Raw genomic sequence first — 16,851 nt, forward strand, 5'->3', positions numbered from 1 at the left:
AAATAGAAATTAATAGAATAGAAATTAAATTCGGAACAAAACAAATTGCACATGTTTATAAATTAGCACAACATCGACTTTTAGCAGCTGTCTATAGGAAACTTTTATTTCTTACAAAGCTTCCCTTAACAAAAAAAAAAAAAAGAAAGAAAAAAGTTGGAGGGGTTTACTGTAACTGATAACAAACTGGTTGCTTCATTTTTGAATGATTACAGGAATCCCCTTGGAGGATATAACTATTTTGTAGGATGATTCAGGTGATGAGATATGCCCATCCCCCTAATTGGTTTAACCACTTGCCTATTGGACACTTTTACCCCCTTCCTGACTAGGCCAATGTTCAGCTTTCAGCTCTGTCACACTTTGAATGACAATTGCCTGGTCATGTTACACTGTACCCAAACTACATTTTGATCATTTTTTTCACATAAATAGAGCTTTCTTTTGGTGGTATTTAATCACTGCTGCGTTTTTTTTGTTTCTTTTTGGTAAACAAATCATAAAAGATCGAAAATTTTGAACATTTTGCAAACAGGTAATTTTTCTCCTTCACTGATGTGTACTGATGGGCATTCATGGGCACTGATGAGGAGCCACTGATGGGCACTGGTAGGCAGCACTGTTGGGACTGCCCTTCCAGTGTTAGGACACCAATAATCAGTGCCCTGATTATCAGTGTACATGTCCCTTTTAGAGAATCTGGTTATCGGCTCTCTTCTCTCTTCCCCATGCTGTCAACATAAGGAAAAGTGTGCCAAAAGCCAGCTTCTATTTACATCTGTGATTGGACACAGCTGATCACGTGGTAAAGAGCCACTGATTGGCTCTTTACCTCAATCTGTGATCACAGAGTGTGTGGCCCGGGCCCCACAGCCGGCATGATCATGGAAGGCCGTCATATGACAACCTCCCAGAACCAGCCATCCATTCTGTAGCTGTCATTTGACTATAACACGATGGTTAATAATAGAGGACTATGAACTACTTAGTTCCTTAGAAATCCTATCGGGCCCCACAGCTTTTCCATTTTTTGCAATGTCTGAGCTCTGCACTTTATATATTTGAGGTTTTGTCATCTAACCCAATTTATTATACTTTGCAGGGCAGGCAGGGCTTTAAATCTGGGTGTAAATAGAGATACGTATATTTAAATTTTTCTGGGAATAAATAGTAAAACATGTGAAATAAAATAATTTTCTTGTATTTTTTTTTTTTTACTATATTTACATAATTTGCACAGATCTGTATATTTACCACAAATTATAATCAGCAAAATCTGATTTGACAGACTCCAGGAACAGTGTGCACCCAAACCACCTCACATTATATCACTCACATTCATCCCCCATCCCCCATCCTCTATAGTTTGAAAAAAAAAATTTTAAATCCAAGAATAGCTTCCACCTAAAACATCTCATATGACATCACTCTCATCAAATTCACTGCACCCCAATATAGTAAAAATAAACTTTAGGCTGACCATACATTATAGATTTACTTTGAACTATGTAGTGCAAGAGCCTGGCTGATTGGCTACAAATTGAAAGTGTTATTTTTTATTTATTTTTTGGTTTGACCTCGTATTATATGGTTTTTGGTGAATCTAAAGGAAAATTGTACAATACGATTGTATAATGTATGACCAGATTTAGACATACATTGGTTAGCAATAGACCTGCCTGTACTTTGTGTCAGTTGTACATTTTGGCCTATTCTCCTTTGTTCCTATTGTCCTGCTGATGGCACAAAATTAACAATGCAAATGACATACTGAGGACCAACATGTATTCCACCACAGATAATCATCTGCAAACATCCTGTAGTAAAATATTGTGCACATCACATTTTTTTAATTTTAGTATTTTGGTAAAATTGAAAGAAGTAAAAGTTCTGAGTAATAATTTATACACATAAGGTAAAGATAGTATTTATATACAGCTGTATTTGTCTCCCCATAACTTGGATTGAGGTGAAGCACAGGGGGGTCTTGTCAACACCATCCTGACTGTATGCCTTAAACTAATGAGTAAGGAAAATAACAAACTGGGGTGATGCCTGGTTTTCTCACTAAGTATGAGATGAATTTTTGAATGGGTACAGGTTTCCCCTTGGAGGATCTGCTTACTTTGCAGGATCTTCAGGTGATGAGATCTACCCATCCCCTAATAGGTTTAATAACAGATAAATAAAGAATTCTTACTTCCTTAAAGCTTTTTTTCTGTCTAAGTCCTATTGGGTCCTGTTTTTGGTAATGTCTAAGCTCTGCACTTTAGGGCCGGTTCACACAGCGATGCGCGGCGAGGCGTCTCCGACTTGCCTCGCCGCGACCTGCACGGACCTCAGCGGCGACTTGCAGAGGACTTCTGCATAGAAGTCAATGCAAGTCGCCCCGAAGTAGTACAGGAACCTTTTTTCTGAGTCGGAGCGACTCGAGTCGCTCCTCTCAGAACGGTTCCATAGCACTGTATGGGGGCGACTTGCGGGAGCGAGGCGAGGCGAGCGGTGTCGCCTCGCCTCGCGTCGCAGTGTGAACCGGCCCTTATGTATTTGAGATTTTTTTTTTATACTTGGGGGGTGGGGGGCAGGCATTTTAATTTAGTAGGAAATATAAATATATATATTTTAATTGCTTTGGGGATAAATAGTAACATACTAGAAAAAAATGCATTTTCCTGTGATTTTTTCCCCCCCAATATATTTACATAATTTGTACAGACCTGTATATTTATCACTAAAAGGCGGATCCCCATTCTGACAGGACAATACTGAGATCTGTTTGTAGTGATCAGGAACAGCGCTCCTTGTGTTGTCCCAGTAAGCCCACCCCCCCACAGTTAGAACACACCCAGGGAACACAGTTAACCCCTTGATCGCCCCCTAGTGTTAACCCCCATCTCTGGCAGTGTTTATATATTGATCAGTGCATTTTTTTTAGCACTGGTCAGTGTAATAATGTCACTGGACCTTGCAATGTTGCAGTCCCGCTAAAAATCGCAGATGGCCGCCATTACGAGTAAAAGCAACAAAAACAGTTCATAAATCTATCACCTATTTTGTAGACGCTATAACTTTTGCGCAAACCAATCAATATACGCTTATTGCGATTTCTTTTGTACCAAAAATATGTAGATGATTACATATTTGCCTAAAGTGATGAATAATATTTTTTTTTATATATATATATATAGGTGTTATAGCATAAGGTAAAAAATATTGTCTTTTTTTGTTTATAGCGCAAAAAATATAAACCGCAGAGGTGATCAAAAACAACTAAAAGAAATCTCTATGTGTGGGGAAAAAAAGGACATAAATTGTGTTTGGGTACAGTGTCGCACGACCGTGCAATTGTCAGTTAAAGGGACACATTGCCGTATCGCAAAAATGGCCTAGTCATTAAGAGGGTAAATCCTTCCTGCCCTCTACAATCCCTTTAGGAGACCTTAGTCCCCTTTTCAGTGCTACATTAAAATGCTTATGTAGTGATGGTGGACTATAATCGTCATACAGTAAGTTTCCTCGTCATTCCCTACCTGTTAGCTGTGTCTCTTTAATGCTGGGCACCAGTGACTGTCATCATACTGGTGAGCCCAACACAATGGATTGTGGAATTAGTAGTCTTTCTGATCAGCGATTCCATTGCCTAACCATACACCAGGACTATACACCCCAGAGATCTTTGCTACCAGTCAAGGAGACTCCTGGTTAAAGCCTATAAAGGAGACTGGAGATCCACCTCACGCTCTCTTCTTCCTGAGCCTTGCGGCATGCACACCCCTCTGTGATGGGGAGAGAGGTTGCAGTCTACCATGTGGTGTCCAAATTATTCCAGCCTGGCCTTGGAAGGCCCAACTCTGCTTGCTGTTAGTTAGACATCAACGCGGCACCAAACGCTTATTGGCCCTTTGGCTAAGATCAAGTGTAGTATTGACTATAGCCGTTAGGAGTGTTGCTGCTTCACAGCTAGGATGTTGAGAACCACTTGTATCTCCATGGTCCCGTGCTTTTTCTCTGACCAAAGAGCCATTCACTTTAGGGGTGACATGGGCGAGGGCTTTGCCCATGGACCAGGCTCCTGGAAGCTGAATGGTACACTGCTGGAAAATGAGGAATTGATAGGGGAACTCTGGGAGGCCTATGCCACCTGGACGGAGGAAAAGCAATTCTTCAGAAGGGTAAGTGACTGGTGGGAGTTTGTGAAGGTCAAGCTGCGCAGCTTCTTTCAGGCAAGGGGACGCCAGCAAAAGTGTGTGCCAGGAAGAGGGAACTCAGGAGACTGCAACATCAGTTGCAGTCCCTGCAGGACCTTCATCACTGTGGCTGGGACGTTAGGCAGGACCTGGAGGACACCGAGAAGAGTCCGAAAGGACACTTTCGAGGAAGAATCCAGGCACATTGTCTTCCGTGCCAAGATGGAAAATCTTGAGAAAGGTGAGAAATGTAATTCTTTCTTTCAGGAAACTTCACTCAGGACACACACCCTTGTCAGAGCTGTGTGACGAGACCAGAACACTCCAGAAGGGCAAGGAGTCTGTGATGCAAGTGGTCAGTGACTAATACACAAACCTCTACTCCCAGAAAGAAACATAAATACGGCTGACAGGTTTTTGTCAGGAATCTCTAACCCCATTGATCCTGCAGATTTGTTGGCCACCAACACTCCCTTGCATTGGAGGAGCTGCACTCTGCCGCTAAATCCTTTAGGCGGGGCAGGACCTCGGGCTGCAATGATCTCCCAGCAGAGCTCTATGTAGTGCTGTGGGATCCTGTAGGCCCGGACCTGCTCGAGCTATATGAGGAGATGGTGGTGGAGGGCAGAATGCCCCCATCCCTGAGGGAGGGGATGATCACGATTTTGTATAAGTGGGGAAGGGGGAGAGATTGGACCTGAAAAATTGAACGTGGACTACAGGATCCTCGCTAAGGTTCTGGCCAACAGACTGAAGGCTGTCATCGGACAGATTATCCACTGGGATCAAACTTGTGGCATTCCTGCCCGCAGGATTGCGGACAGCTTTACGTGGTCCAATACATTCACGGCCACCGTGTACACGCAGCCCTGGTCAGTCTTGATCAGGAGAAGTCCTTTGACCGTGTCTCCCATGAATTTATGTGCAGAAATCTGTGCAGGTTTGGTCTTGGGGAACTGTTTTATGCGTATGTGAATGTAATATATAATGACATTTGTAGTTTGGTGAATGACTGGAAACTGACCCCTTCCCTGTACTCTCCGGGGTCAGACAAGGCTACCCTCTCTCACCTCTGCTTTTTGTTTGCTGTATAGAGCTCTTCGCCCAAAGCAACAGATGGAACCCAGAGGTCAGAGGGATCACCGCACCAGGACCAGACAGACGGGAGGTCAAGTGCTCACTCTACATGGATGACGTGGCGGTGTTCTGTGCTGATCGGCATTCCATTCACACACTCATCCAGACCTGTGAGGACTTTGGCAAAGCTTCCCGGTCAACTGTAGGAAGTCAGAGATCATGCTCTTCGGAAAGTGGTTCCTGCCTTCTTCTGCACCCATTCTTTTCAGCATCAAAATAGACTTCATCAAAATCCTTGGTCAGTTTGGAGTTGAGGGCGCAGCCCTGAAGTCTGGGGAGGAGAGACTGGCCAACATAAGACAGAAGTTTGGACTGTGAAGCCTCAGAGAGCTCACCATCGATGGTAAAACACTGGTAGTCCGCAGCAAGATTCTCCCTGTGTTGCAGTACCTTGCCCAGGCCTGGTGCCCCTTGGTTAACACCAGGGCGGTGTTTTCACTTCATGCGGAGCGCCAAAATGGACATACAGGAAATGCGCAAATTAGCATGACAACAACTTTTTCACTGGTTTGCAATGTTGAATGACACACGCATTCACATATGTGACTATTAATGCATGCACAGAGAACATAAATGTCACCCAGATGATCCGACATCATAATTGTGACCTTAGATTGACTTTGTAATGAAACATGTTTAGGATATAAGTAATTGTCCCCTTCCTGATTTTTTTATTTTTTTTTTGCTTATTTGTCACAATTAAATGATCCGGCTCATCAAACAAATTTTAATACACAAAGATAAATTTAGTAAATCTGAAATGCAGTTTTTAAATGATGATTTCATTTATTAAGAGGAAAAAGCTGAGCAAACTGTGATTAACCACATTTTGTGGACAGCTTAATTAAACTTCACTTGTCACACCAAGGCTTGATTATCTGTCAGACCTATTGAATCAAGAAATCACTTAAATAGAAGCTGTCCGACAAAGGCCAACCCGCTAAGAGGCTGCATATTTGTGCAGAGCCAATGCCAATGGGCTAATAAATGTGTGCCTAACGATGTGTATTGTGTGCTGATTTTTACTAAAGATCTTTTTTCATCCCATAACTTGGATTGAGGTGAAGTACAGGGGGACTTGTATACATTGTTCTAGCTGCTAAACAAATGTGTACAGAAAATAACAAACTGGGGTGATGCCTGGGTTCTCACTAAGTAGCAGATGAATGGGTACAGGTTTCTCATTGTAGGATCTCTGGGTAATGAGATCTACCCATCTCCTAATAGGTTTAATAATACATAAAGATGCAATTCTTCGTTAGTTAGAGATTTTTTTTCTTTCTAAGTTTCTTGGCACCCAGAGATTTTTTGATTTTTTTTGCCAATGTTAGGCATTTTTTATATATTTTGGGAAGGGACTGAGCCTGCTGCCTGTGTCTATGGACACAGGCAGTGAGGCCCGGGGTCAAGTCCGCAAGTATGTCACAATAAGAATCAGCTTCCTATGGTTGCACACCAAGAAGAGGAGGAGCCAGGAGCACCTGCAAGGGACCCCAGACGAGGAGGATCAGGGCTGTTCTGTGCAAAACCATTACATGCAGCAGGTAAGTATAACATATTTCTTAAAAAAAAATACCCTTTACTACCGCTTTAGGAGAGTTTGGTTCCCTTTCTAGTTCTGTATTGAAACATACAGGGGAACAAAACATTTTACATAGATTGTTAGTGTAATATTAAGACAAAATTAAGCAGGACTGACAAGGACACAAATTAGTAGAATGTATAGAATGAAAAAAATGTGTAGAAATGTGTAGAATGAAAACATTTGTTTTGTTTCCTTTCGATTCATTATTTACATAAATTAGTTTAGTTAAAGCGGTTCTTCACCCTAAAGGGGAAGTTCCGCTAGTATTATCCCTCCCCCCCTCCGGTGCCACAATCGGCACCTTTCAGGGGGGAGGGGGGTGCAGTTACCTGGATAATCCAGGTAACTGCACCCACTTCCGGCCAGACCGCCGCAGACCCCCGCATTGCTCCGCCCCCCCCCCCCCCGTTGTGTTCTGGGAAACACACAGTTCCCAGAGACACAGCGGGGGACCATAAGAGAAGCGCAGCGCGACTCGCGCATGCGCAGTAGGGAACCGGGCAGTGAAGCCCTCATGCTTCACTTCCCGATTCCCTGACAGAGGATGGCGGCGGTGGCTGCAGCGAGACGAGCGATCGCTCGTCATCTGCTGCCGACATCGCTGGAACCTGGGACAGGTAAGTGTGATATTATTAAAAGTCAGCAGCTGCAATATTAGTAGCTGCTGGCTTTTAATATTTTTATTTTAGGTGCAGCTCCTCTTTAAATTAGTTTATTCCATTTAATTCGTTTTTAGAATTTTTTTTATTCATATTCAAATCGATTAGAATTTTTGGAATTTGAATTTGAATCGATTCGAATAGTTTTGAATCGATTTTGAATAGTTTTCGAATTCAAATAGTTTTCCTATTTTCAAAACGAATTACAATAGAAAATAGTAATAGAAATAGGAAAAAATATAATAGAATAGAAAAGAATATAACAGAAAATAAAATAATATAATATAATAGAGTAAACTAGGCAAAAATAGAATAGGAAATAAAAGAACAGAATAGAATGGAATAGAATAAAATAGAAATTAATAGAATTTAAATTCGGAACAAAACAAATTGCGCATGTTTATAAATTAACACAACATCGACTTTTAGCAGCTGTCTATAGGAAACTTTTATTTCTTACAAAGCTTCCCTTAAAAAAAAAAAGTTGGAGGGGTTTACTGTAACTGATAACAAACTGGTTGCTTCATTTTTGAATGATTACAGTAATCCCCTTGGAGGATATGACTATTTTGCAGGATGATTCAGGTGATGAGCTATGCCCATCCCCCTAATTGGTTTAACCACTTGCCTATTGGACACTTTTACCCCCTTCCTGACCAGGCCAATGTTCAGCTTTCAGCTCTGTCACACTTTGAATGACAATTGCCTGGGCATGCTACACTGTACCCAAACTACATTTTTATCATTTTTTTCACTCAAATAGAGCTTTCTTTTGGTGGTATTTAATCACTGCTGCGTTTTTTTATTATTTTTGGTAAACAAATCAAAAAAGATTGAAAATTTTGTGTTAACATTTTGCAAACAGGTAATTTTTCTCCTTCACTGATGTGTACTGATGGGCATTCATGGGCACTGATGAGGAGTCACTGATGGGCACTGGTAGGCAGCACTGTTGGGACTGCACTTCCACTGTTAGGACACCAATAATCAGTGCCCTGATTATCAGTGTACATGTCCCTTTTAGAGAATCTGGTTATCGGCTCTCTTCTCCCTTCCCCATGCTGTCAGCATAAGGAAAAGAGTGCCAAAAGCCAGCTTCTATTTACATCTGTGATTGGACACAGCTAATCACATGGTAGAGAGCCACTGATTGGCTCTTTACCTCAATCTGTGATCAGCAGCATCCTCCAGACACTGTGATCACAGAGCGTGTAGCCTGGGCCCCACAGCAGGAATGATCATGAAAGGCCGTCATATGACAACCTCTTAGAACTAGCCATCCGTGCAATTTTAGTTTTTTGGTAAAATTTAAAGAAGTAAAAGTTCTGAGTAATAATTGATACACATAGGTAAAGATCATTTTTATTTACATCTGTTTTTTCTCCCCATAATTTGGAATGAGGTGAAGCACAGGGGGGTCTTGTAAAGACCATCTTGACTGTATGCCTTAAACTAATGAGTAAGGCCCCTTTCACACTAACGTCCCGTTCAGGCCCGCCTGTCAGTTTTTCAGGCGGACCTGAACGGGTGCTCCATAGAGCTCTATGGAGCGTCGGATGTCAGCGGTGACATGTCCGCTGACATCCGACCCGCTCCGATCCGAAAAAGTGTGACGGAGGAAAAAGCTATTTTTCCATCCGTCTGCGGATCGGATCGGATGACGACGGGCACTGCGGTCCGTCGTCATCCGATCTCCCATAGGGGAGAGCGGCGCTGTGACAGGTCCGTCCCTGCACAGTGTGCGGAGACAGACCTGTCATCTCCCTGCTCAGCGGGGATCGGCGGAGTGATCCCCCCTGAGCAAACGGACATCCACGGGGCGGATCAGAACTGATCCGCCCCGTGTGAAAGGACCCTAAGGAAAATAACAAACTGGGGTGATGCCTGGTTTTCTCACTAAGTATGAGATGAATTTTTGAATGGGTACAGGTTTCCCCTTGGAGGATTTGCTTACTTTGCAGGATCTCCAGGTGATGAGATCTACCCATCCCATAATAGGTTTAATAACAGATAAATATAGAATTCTTAGTTCCTTAAAGATTTTTTTTTTATTTCTAAGTCCTATTGGGTCCGGTTTTTGGTAATGTCTAAGCTCTGCTCTTTATGTATTTAAGATTTTATTTTTTTTATACGTGGGGGGCAGGCATTTTAATTCAGTAGGAAATATAAATACATATATTTTAATTTCTTTGGGGATAAATAGTAACATACTAGAAAAAAAATGCATTTTCCTGTGATTTTTCCCCCAATATACTTACATAATTTGTACAGAACGGTATATTTAACACTAAAAGGCGGATCCCCATTCTGACAGGACAATACTGAGATCTGTTCGTAGTGATCAGGAACAGCGCTCTTTGTGTTGTCCCAGTAAGCCCCCCCCCCCCCCCGCACAGTTAGAACACACCCAGGGAACACAGTTAACCCCTTGATCGCCCCCTAGTGTTAACCCCTTCTCTGGCAGTGTTTATATATTAATCAGAGCATTTTTTTTAGCACTGGTCAGTGTAATAATGTCACTAGATCTTGCAATGTTGCAGTCCTGCTAAAAATCGCAGATGGCCGCCATTACGAGTAAAAACAACAAAAACAGTTCATAAATCTATCACCTATTTTGTAGACGCTATAACTTTTGCGCAAACCAATCAATATACGCTCATTGCGATTTGTTTTGTACCAAAAATATGTAGATGATTACATATTTGCCTAAAGTGATGAATACATTTTTTATATATATATATATATATATATATATATATATATATAGGTGTTATAGCAGAAGGTAAAAAATATTGTCTTTTTTTGTTTATAGCGCAAAAAATATAAATCGCAGAGGTGATCAAATACCACTTCCACAGCTAGGATGTTGAAAAACCACTTGTATCTCCATGGTCCCGTGCTTTTTTCTCTGACCAAAGGGCCATTCACTTTAGGGGTGACATAGGCGAGGGCTTTGCGCGTGAACCAGGCTCCTGGAAGCTGAATAGTACCCTGCTGGAAAATGAGGAATTGATAAGGGAACTCCGGGAGGCCTATGCCACTTGGACGGAGGAAAAGCGATTCTTCGGATGGGTAAGTGACTGGTGGGAGTTTGTGAAGGTCAAGCTGCGCAGCTTCTTTCAGGCAAGGGGACACCAGCAAGTGTGTGCCAGGAAGAGGGAACTCAGGAGACTGCAACGTCACTTGCAGTCCCTGCAGGACCTTCATCACTGCGGCTGGGACGTTAGGCAGGACCTGGAGGACACCAAGAAGAGTCTGAAAAGGACACTTTCGAGGAAGAATCCAGGCACATTGTCTTCACTCGGGACACACACCCTTGTCAGAGCTGTGTGACGAGACCGGAACACTCCAGAAGGGGAAGGAGTCTGTGATGCAAGTGGTCAGTGACTACTACACCAACCTCTACTCCCCGAAAGAAGCAGACACAAATACGGCCGACAGGTTCTTGTCAGGTATCTCTAACCCCATTGATCCTGCAGATTTGTTGGTCACCAGCGCTCGCCTGCGTTGGAGGAGCTGCACTCTGCTGCTAAATCCTTTAGGCGGGGCAGGACCCCAGGCTACAATGGTCTCCCAGCAGAGCTCTATGTAGCGCTGTGGGATCCTGTAGGCCCAGACCTGCTCGAGCTATATGAGGAGATGGTGGTGGAGGGCAGAATGCCCCCATCCCTGAGCGAGGGGATGATCACGATTTTGTATAAGTGGGGAAGGGGGAGAGATTGGACCTGAAAAATTGAACGTGGACTACAGGATCCTCGCTAAGGTTTTGGCCAACAGGCTGAAGGCTGTCATCGGACAGATTATCCACCTGGATCAGACTTGTGGCATTCCTGCCCGCAGGATTGCGGACAGCCTTGCGTGGTCCAATACATTCACGACCACCGTGTACATGCAGCCCTGGTCAGTCTTGACCAGGAGAAGGCCTTTGACCATGTCTCCCATGAATTTATGTGCAGAAATCTGTGCAGGTTTGGTCTTGGGGAACTGTATTATGCGTACGTGAATGTGATGTATAATGACATTTGTAGTTTGGTGTTGGTGAATGGCTGGAAACTGACCCCTTCCCTGTACTCTCCAGGGTCAGACAAGGCTGCCCTCTCTCACCTCTCACTCTACATGGATGATGTGGTGGTGTTCTGTGCTGATCGGCGCTCCATTCACACACTCATCCAGACCTGTGAGGACTTCGGCAAAGCTTCCCGGTCAACTGCCGGAAGTCAGAGGTCATGCTTTACGGAAAGTGGTTCCTGCCTTCTTCTGCACCCATTCTTTTCAGCATCAAAACAGACTTCATCAAAATCCTTGGTCTGGTTTGGAGCTGAGGGCGCAGCCCTGAAGTCTGGGGAGGAGAGACTGGCCAACATAAGACAGAAGTTTGGACTGTGAAGCCTCAGAGAGCTCACCATCGATGGTAAAACACTGGTACTCCGCAGCAAGATTCTCCCTATGTTGCAGTACCTTGCCCAGGCCTGACCCCCCTTAGTTAACACCAGGGTGGTGTTTTCGCTTCATCTGAAGCGCCAAAATGGACATACAGAAAATACGCAAATTAGCAAGACAACAACTTTTTCACTTGTTTGCAATGTTGAATGACACACGCATTCACTTATGTGACTATTAATGCATGCACAGAGAACACAAATGTCACCCAGATGATCCGACATAATAATTGTGACCTTAGATTGACTTTGTAATGAAACATGTTTAGGATATAAGCATTTGTCCCCTTCCTGATTTATTTTTTTTGCATATTTGTCACACTTAAATGATCCAGTTTATCAAACAAATTTTAATACACAAAGATAAATCGAGTAAATCCGAAATGCAGTTTTGTAAATGATGTTTTCATTTATTAAGAGGAAAAAGCTGTCCAAACTGTGATTAACCACATTTTGTGGACAGCTGAATTAACTTCACTTGTCACACCAAGGCTTGATTATCTGTCAGACCTATTGAATCAAGAAATCACTTAAAGAGAAGCTGTCCGACAAACTGAAGCATGCCACGATCTAAAGAGATTCAAGAACAGATGAGAAACAAAGTAATTGACATGTATCAGTCTACAAATGGTTACAAAGCCATTTCTAAGGCTTTGGAACTCCAGCAAACCACAGTAGAGCCCTTATCCACAAATGGAGAATACTTTGAACAATGGAGAACCTTTCCAGGAGTGCCTGGCCTACCAAAATTATTCCAACAGCACAATGACGACTCATCCAAGAGGTCATAAAATAACTTAGAACAACATCTAAAGGACTGCAGGCCTCACTTGCCTCAGTTGACAGTGTTCATGATTCAACAATAAGAAAAAGACTGGGTAAAAATGGCCTCCATGGGACAGTTCCAAAGCGAAAGTTACTGCTGGTTTGTCTCACATTTGCCAAAAAAAATCTTGATTGTCCCTCAAGATTTTTTGGCAAATATTGTGGACTGATGAGACAAAAGTAAATTTTTTTTGGAAGGTGTGCATCTCGTTATAAAAGGCATGAACTAACACAATATTTAATAAAAAAAAAAATGATCATACCAACAGTCAAACATGGTGGTGGTTGTGTGATGATCTGGGGCTGCTTTGCAGCTTCAGGACCTGGACAACTTGCCGGAACCATAAATTCTGCGCTCTACCAGAAAATCCTAAAGGAGAATGTCCGGCCATCAGTTTGTGACCTTCCAGCTGAAGTGCACTTGGGCTATGGGTTATTCAGCAGGACAACGGTCTGAAACGCACCAGCAAGTCCACCTCTGAATGGCTCAAAAAAAACAAAAACAAAGCAAAATTAAGGGTTTGGAGTGGCCTAGTCCAAGTCCGGACTTATATCCGATTGAGATATTGTGGCTTGACGTTAAACAGACCATTCATGCTGTAAAACCTTCAAATGTGGCTGAATTAAAGCAATTCTGCAAAGAAGAGTGGACTAAAATTCCTTCACAGTGATGTGAGAAACTCATTGCCAGTTATCGCAAACACTTAATTGCAGTTGTTGCCGCCAAGGCTGGCACAACCAGTTATTAGGTTTAGGGGGCAATTACTTTTTCACAGCATTACACACACACACACTGTATATTTTTCTATTTACTCTTTTTAAATATATTTTTTCAGTAATACTATTGCCACTTTTAGCAGCTGTCCTGTCTATGGTAAACTTTTTTTTTCTTACAAGATTTTTCTTAGGAAAAAAAAAGGTTTTTCATTTATTTTGGGGGTTTACTGGATATTATTTTTGTTCATGGGGTCTTTTTTAAGTTTGGGGTGCTCAGAGTGTGTCATTCACTTGTTTCGGGCCATCTGTTCTTGGGGTTGCCTTTTTTTAGCTGCATGTTGCTGTAGTATTTGATTTAAAAAAAATTAAAAATCAAAGAACAGTGTGCGCCTATTTAAAAAAAATAAAAAAATCACAGACAAAAAAATGACAAGAATAGGGTATGCCTAAACCACCTCACATTATATCACTCAGGGCCAGGTCACACCACAAAAATGCATTCTGGATACATTCCGGATCAGTTTTTGCTTACAGTTCACACCACACACAGTTCCAGTGCGTTTTCGATACAATTTGCTATGTTCCAGTACAGTAAAAATGCAGTAGGCTCTACTTTATTTTCTGCACTGGTGTGAACTAGAGTTATTGGAATACATGGAATTCACTGCACCCCAACATAATAAAAATAAAAGTTAAGCTGGCTATACATTATACAATTTTCTTGTACATTATTTGTTCAATCTCTTTTATCTTCTACTATGTAGTGCAAGGGTCCGCCTGATTCGATACAAACTGCAAGTGTTGTTTAGGTTTGACCTCATATTATGGTTTTTGGTAAATCTAATTTAAAGAAAATTGTACAATAAGATTGCATAATGTATGGCCAGCTTTGGACATACATTGGTTAGCAATAGACCTGCCTGTACTTTGTGTCAGTTGTACATTTTGACCTATTCTCCTTTGTTCCTATTGTTCTGCTGATGGCACAACATTAACAATGTAAATGACATACTGAGGACCAACATGTATTCCACTACAGCTAATCATCTGCAAACATCCTGTAGTAAAAAATATTGTGCACATCTTATTTGTTTTATTTATGTTTTTGGCAAAAATTGAAAGAAGTAAAAGTTCTGAGTAATAATTGATACACATAGGAAAATATAGTATTTGTATACAGCTGTATTTGTCTCCCCATAACTTGGATTGAGGTGAAGCACAGGGGGGTCTTGTCAACACCATCCTGACTGTATGCCTTAAACTAATGAGTAAGGAAAATAACAAACTGGGGTGATGCCTGGTTTTCTCGCTAAGTATGAGATGAATTTTTGAATGGGTACAGGTTTCCCCTTGGAGGATCTGCTTACTTTGCAGGATCTTCAGGTGATGAGATCTACCCATCCCCTAATAGGTTTAATAATAGATAAATATGAAATTCTTGGTTTATCAGAGTCTTTTCTTTCTAAGTCCTTTTAGGTCCTAGGGCCTTTTCTAACCAATGTATGTCTAACTTTTATTTTTCATTTTGATAATGGAAAAAGGGAGTAGGGAGCCTGGTTCCCATATCAGATTACCCAAAAACAAAAGTGAGCTGACGGACTGTTGCGGTACATGTAGAGATATGGATAACAAGGTAATGTAACACAAGTAAAATACAAAGTTTATTTAAACAATAAAATCAATTTACAGCAATTAAGTTAGTACAAATGGTTACGTATTTCGACTAGTTTCGCTCTAAATGAGCTTCTTCAGGAAAAGCACACTTCTATGAAAAAACACAATTACAGTACACCAAATAAGAACAATGTTAACTTTTAAGAACCATATAGCAAAGTATAATGGGAAGGAAAAAAAATCGCACAGAATGTGGCTATTATCCCCAACATAATGCTTAAAGGACCCCAAAAAGGTCTGCCCCAGCGACTGGGGGAGGTATTGAGGACAGACAGAGCAGTATCTAGATAAAAGAATATAATCCCTTTTTCTGTTCAATTTTGGATGATGGTACATTTCTATTTTCTTTCTAACTTATTGATGTAACAAGGCCCTTATTTTTATTTATTTTCTATACTATTTCATTTTGATAATGACTAAGCTCTGCACATTATGTTTTGTAGTTTATACTCTAAATGAATAAACTTTTTTTGGAGGAGTGTAAAAATAAAAGTTAGACATACATTGGTTAGAAATTCTTTATGTCAGTTGTACATTTTGGCCTATTCTCCATTGCTCCTATTGTCTTGCTGTTGTCACAACATTAACAATGTAAATTACATACTGGGAACCATCATTTGTCTTCCACTAAAGCTAATTAATTGTAAAAGTCATGTAGTAAAATATTGTGCACATCTTATTTTTTTATTATTTATGTTTTTTGGCAAAAAAGTGAAAGAATCAATTTAAATAATAATTGACACACATAGGTAAAGATAATTATGAAATGCATATGTTTTTTTCTCTCTAAATCTTGAATTGAGGAAAGCACAGGGGGGACTTGTCAACACCATCTAAACTGTACGTCTTAAACGAATGGAAGTTTCTCACTAAGTAGGTATTGAAAGCCTATGGTGTATGTTCCCCTGGAGTGGCAGTCCAGGGGTCCCGTAAGATCACTGAGTGAGGGTCACTTTGATTTTTGGCACCATGTTTGCTGAACTGTAAACAATTTGATTTAATTTATTGCACCTGCCTCCTGGGCCGGGCCTTTTGGCTGGGACCAGGGGAATTTTTTTTTATTCCTGGCCATTGTATTGCACAATGGCCACCTTTCCACTCTCCTCTACTTCCTTCTCCCCCACTTTCTTTTTATTTAGTTCCTTTGTGTGTCATGTTTTTATATTTTTTTGTACACGGTGTCTTGCACTGTGTGACTGGTAGGGTTGCAGGTCCTTGGGCCTGCCCTGAATGTCTTGGGAGGTGGTGGACATGGTCTTTTGGCTTAGTTCGCCCTCTCTCCTGGGGTCTCCATTCGGGGGAGCCCCACCAAGTACTTGGGTGGGTCTGTTTCAGTAGGTCCACCAGAGAAAGGGGTCAGTTTGGTTTCGATCAGATGGACCAAGTGTAAGTACCCCTGTCCCCCTCAGGAGCCTAATGCCCCAGGGGATTCAGAGCAAGGCCCTCTGATTTTAGAGGGCTTGTGTACCTGTTGCACTTTTTTGTCCAAATCCTCAATGCCAATGGCTTCTGGATAGGTAAGTGGTCTGTGTTTTTCAGGCTAAGGAGAGACCCTTTGGGGGCTCTCCAGCACCTGCAGCCATACTTTTCCCTGGCAGCCTCCACAGGAGTCCTGTATTACTTTGGCA

General features: G+C 41.8%; 1 protein-coding gene and 3 non-coding genes across 8 annotated transcripts in view; 3 read left to right on the forward strand and 1 right to left on the reverse strand.

Annotated features, from left to right (window-relative positions):
- The window catches only part of MFRP (membrane frizzled-related protein), a 120,860-nt gene that overhangs the window by 48,460 nt on the left and 55,549 nt on the right, over window positions 1-16,851 (reverse strand). The window lies entirely within an intron of this gene.
- On the forward strand, window positions 2,010-2,158 carry LOC143934686 (U12 minor spliceosomal RNA). The gene has a single exon (XR_013263329.1). It is a non-coding gene; the product is annotated as a U12 minor spliceosomal RNA (small nuclear RNA).
- On the forward strand, window positions 9,420-9,555 carry LOC143934691 (U12 minor spliceosomal RNA). Its single transcript, XR_013263334.1, has one exon. It is a non-coding gene; the product is annotated as a U12 minor spliceosomal RNA (small nuclear RNA).
- On the forward strand, window positions 14,801-14,949 carry LOC143934687 (U12 minor spliceosomal RNA). Its single transcript, XR_013263330.1, has one exon. It is a non-coding gene; the product is annotated as a U12 minor spliceosomal RNA (small nuclear RNA).

Source organism: Lithobates pipiens, unplaced genomic scaffold (genome assembly GCF_037356315.1).
Source record: "Lithobates pipiens isolate NorthernLeopardFrog02 unplaced genomic scaffold, aLitPip1_a1.2 Scaffold_27, whole genome shotgun sequence".
NCBI lineage: Eukaryota > Metazoa > Chordata > Amphibia > Anura > Ranidae > Lithobates > Lithobates pipiens.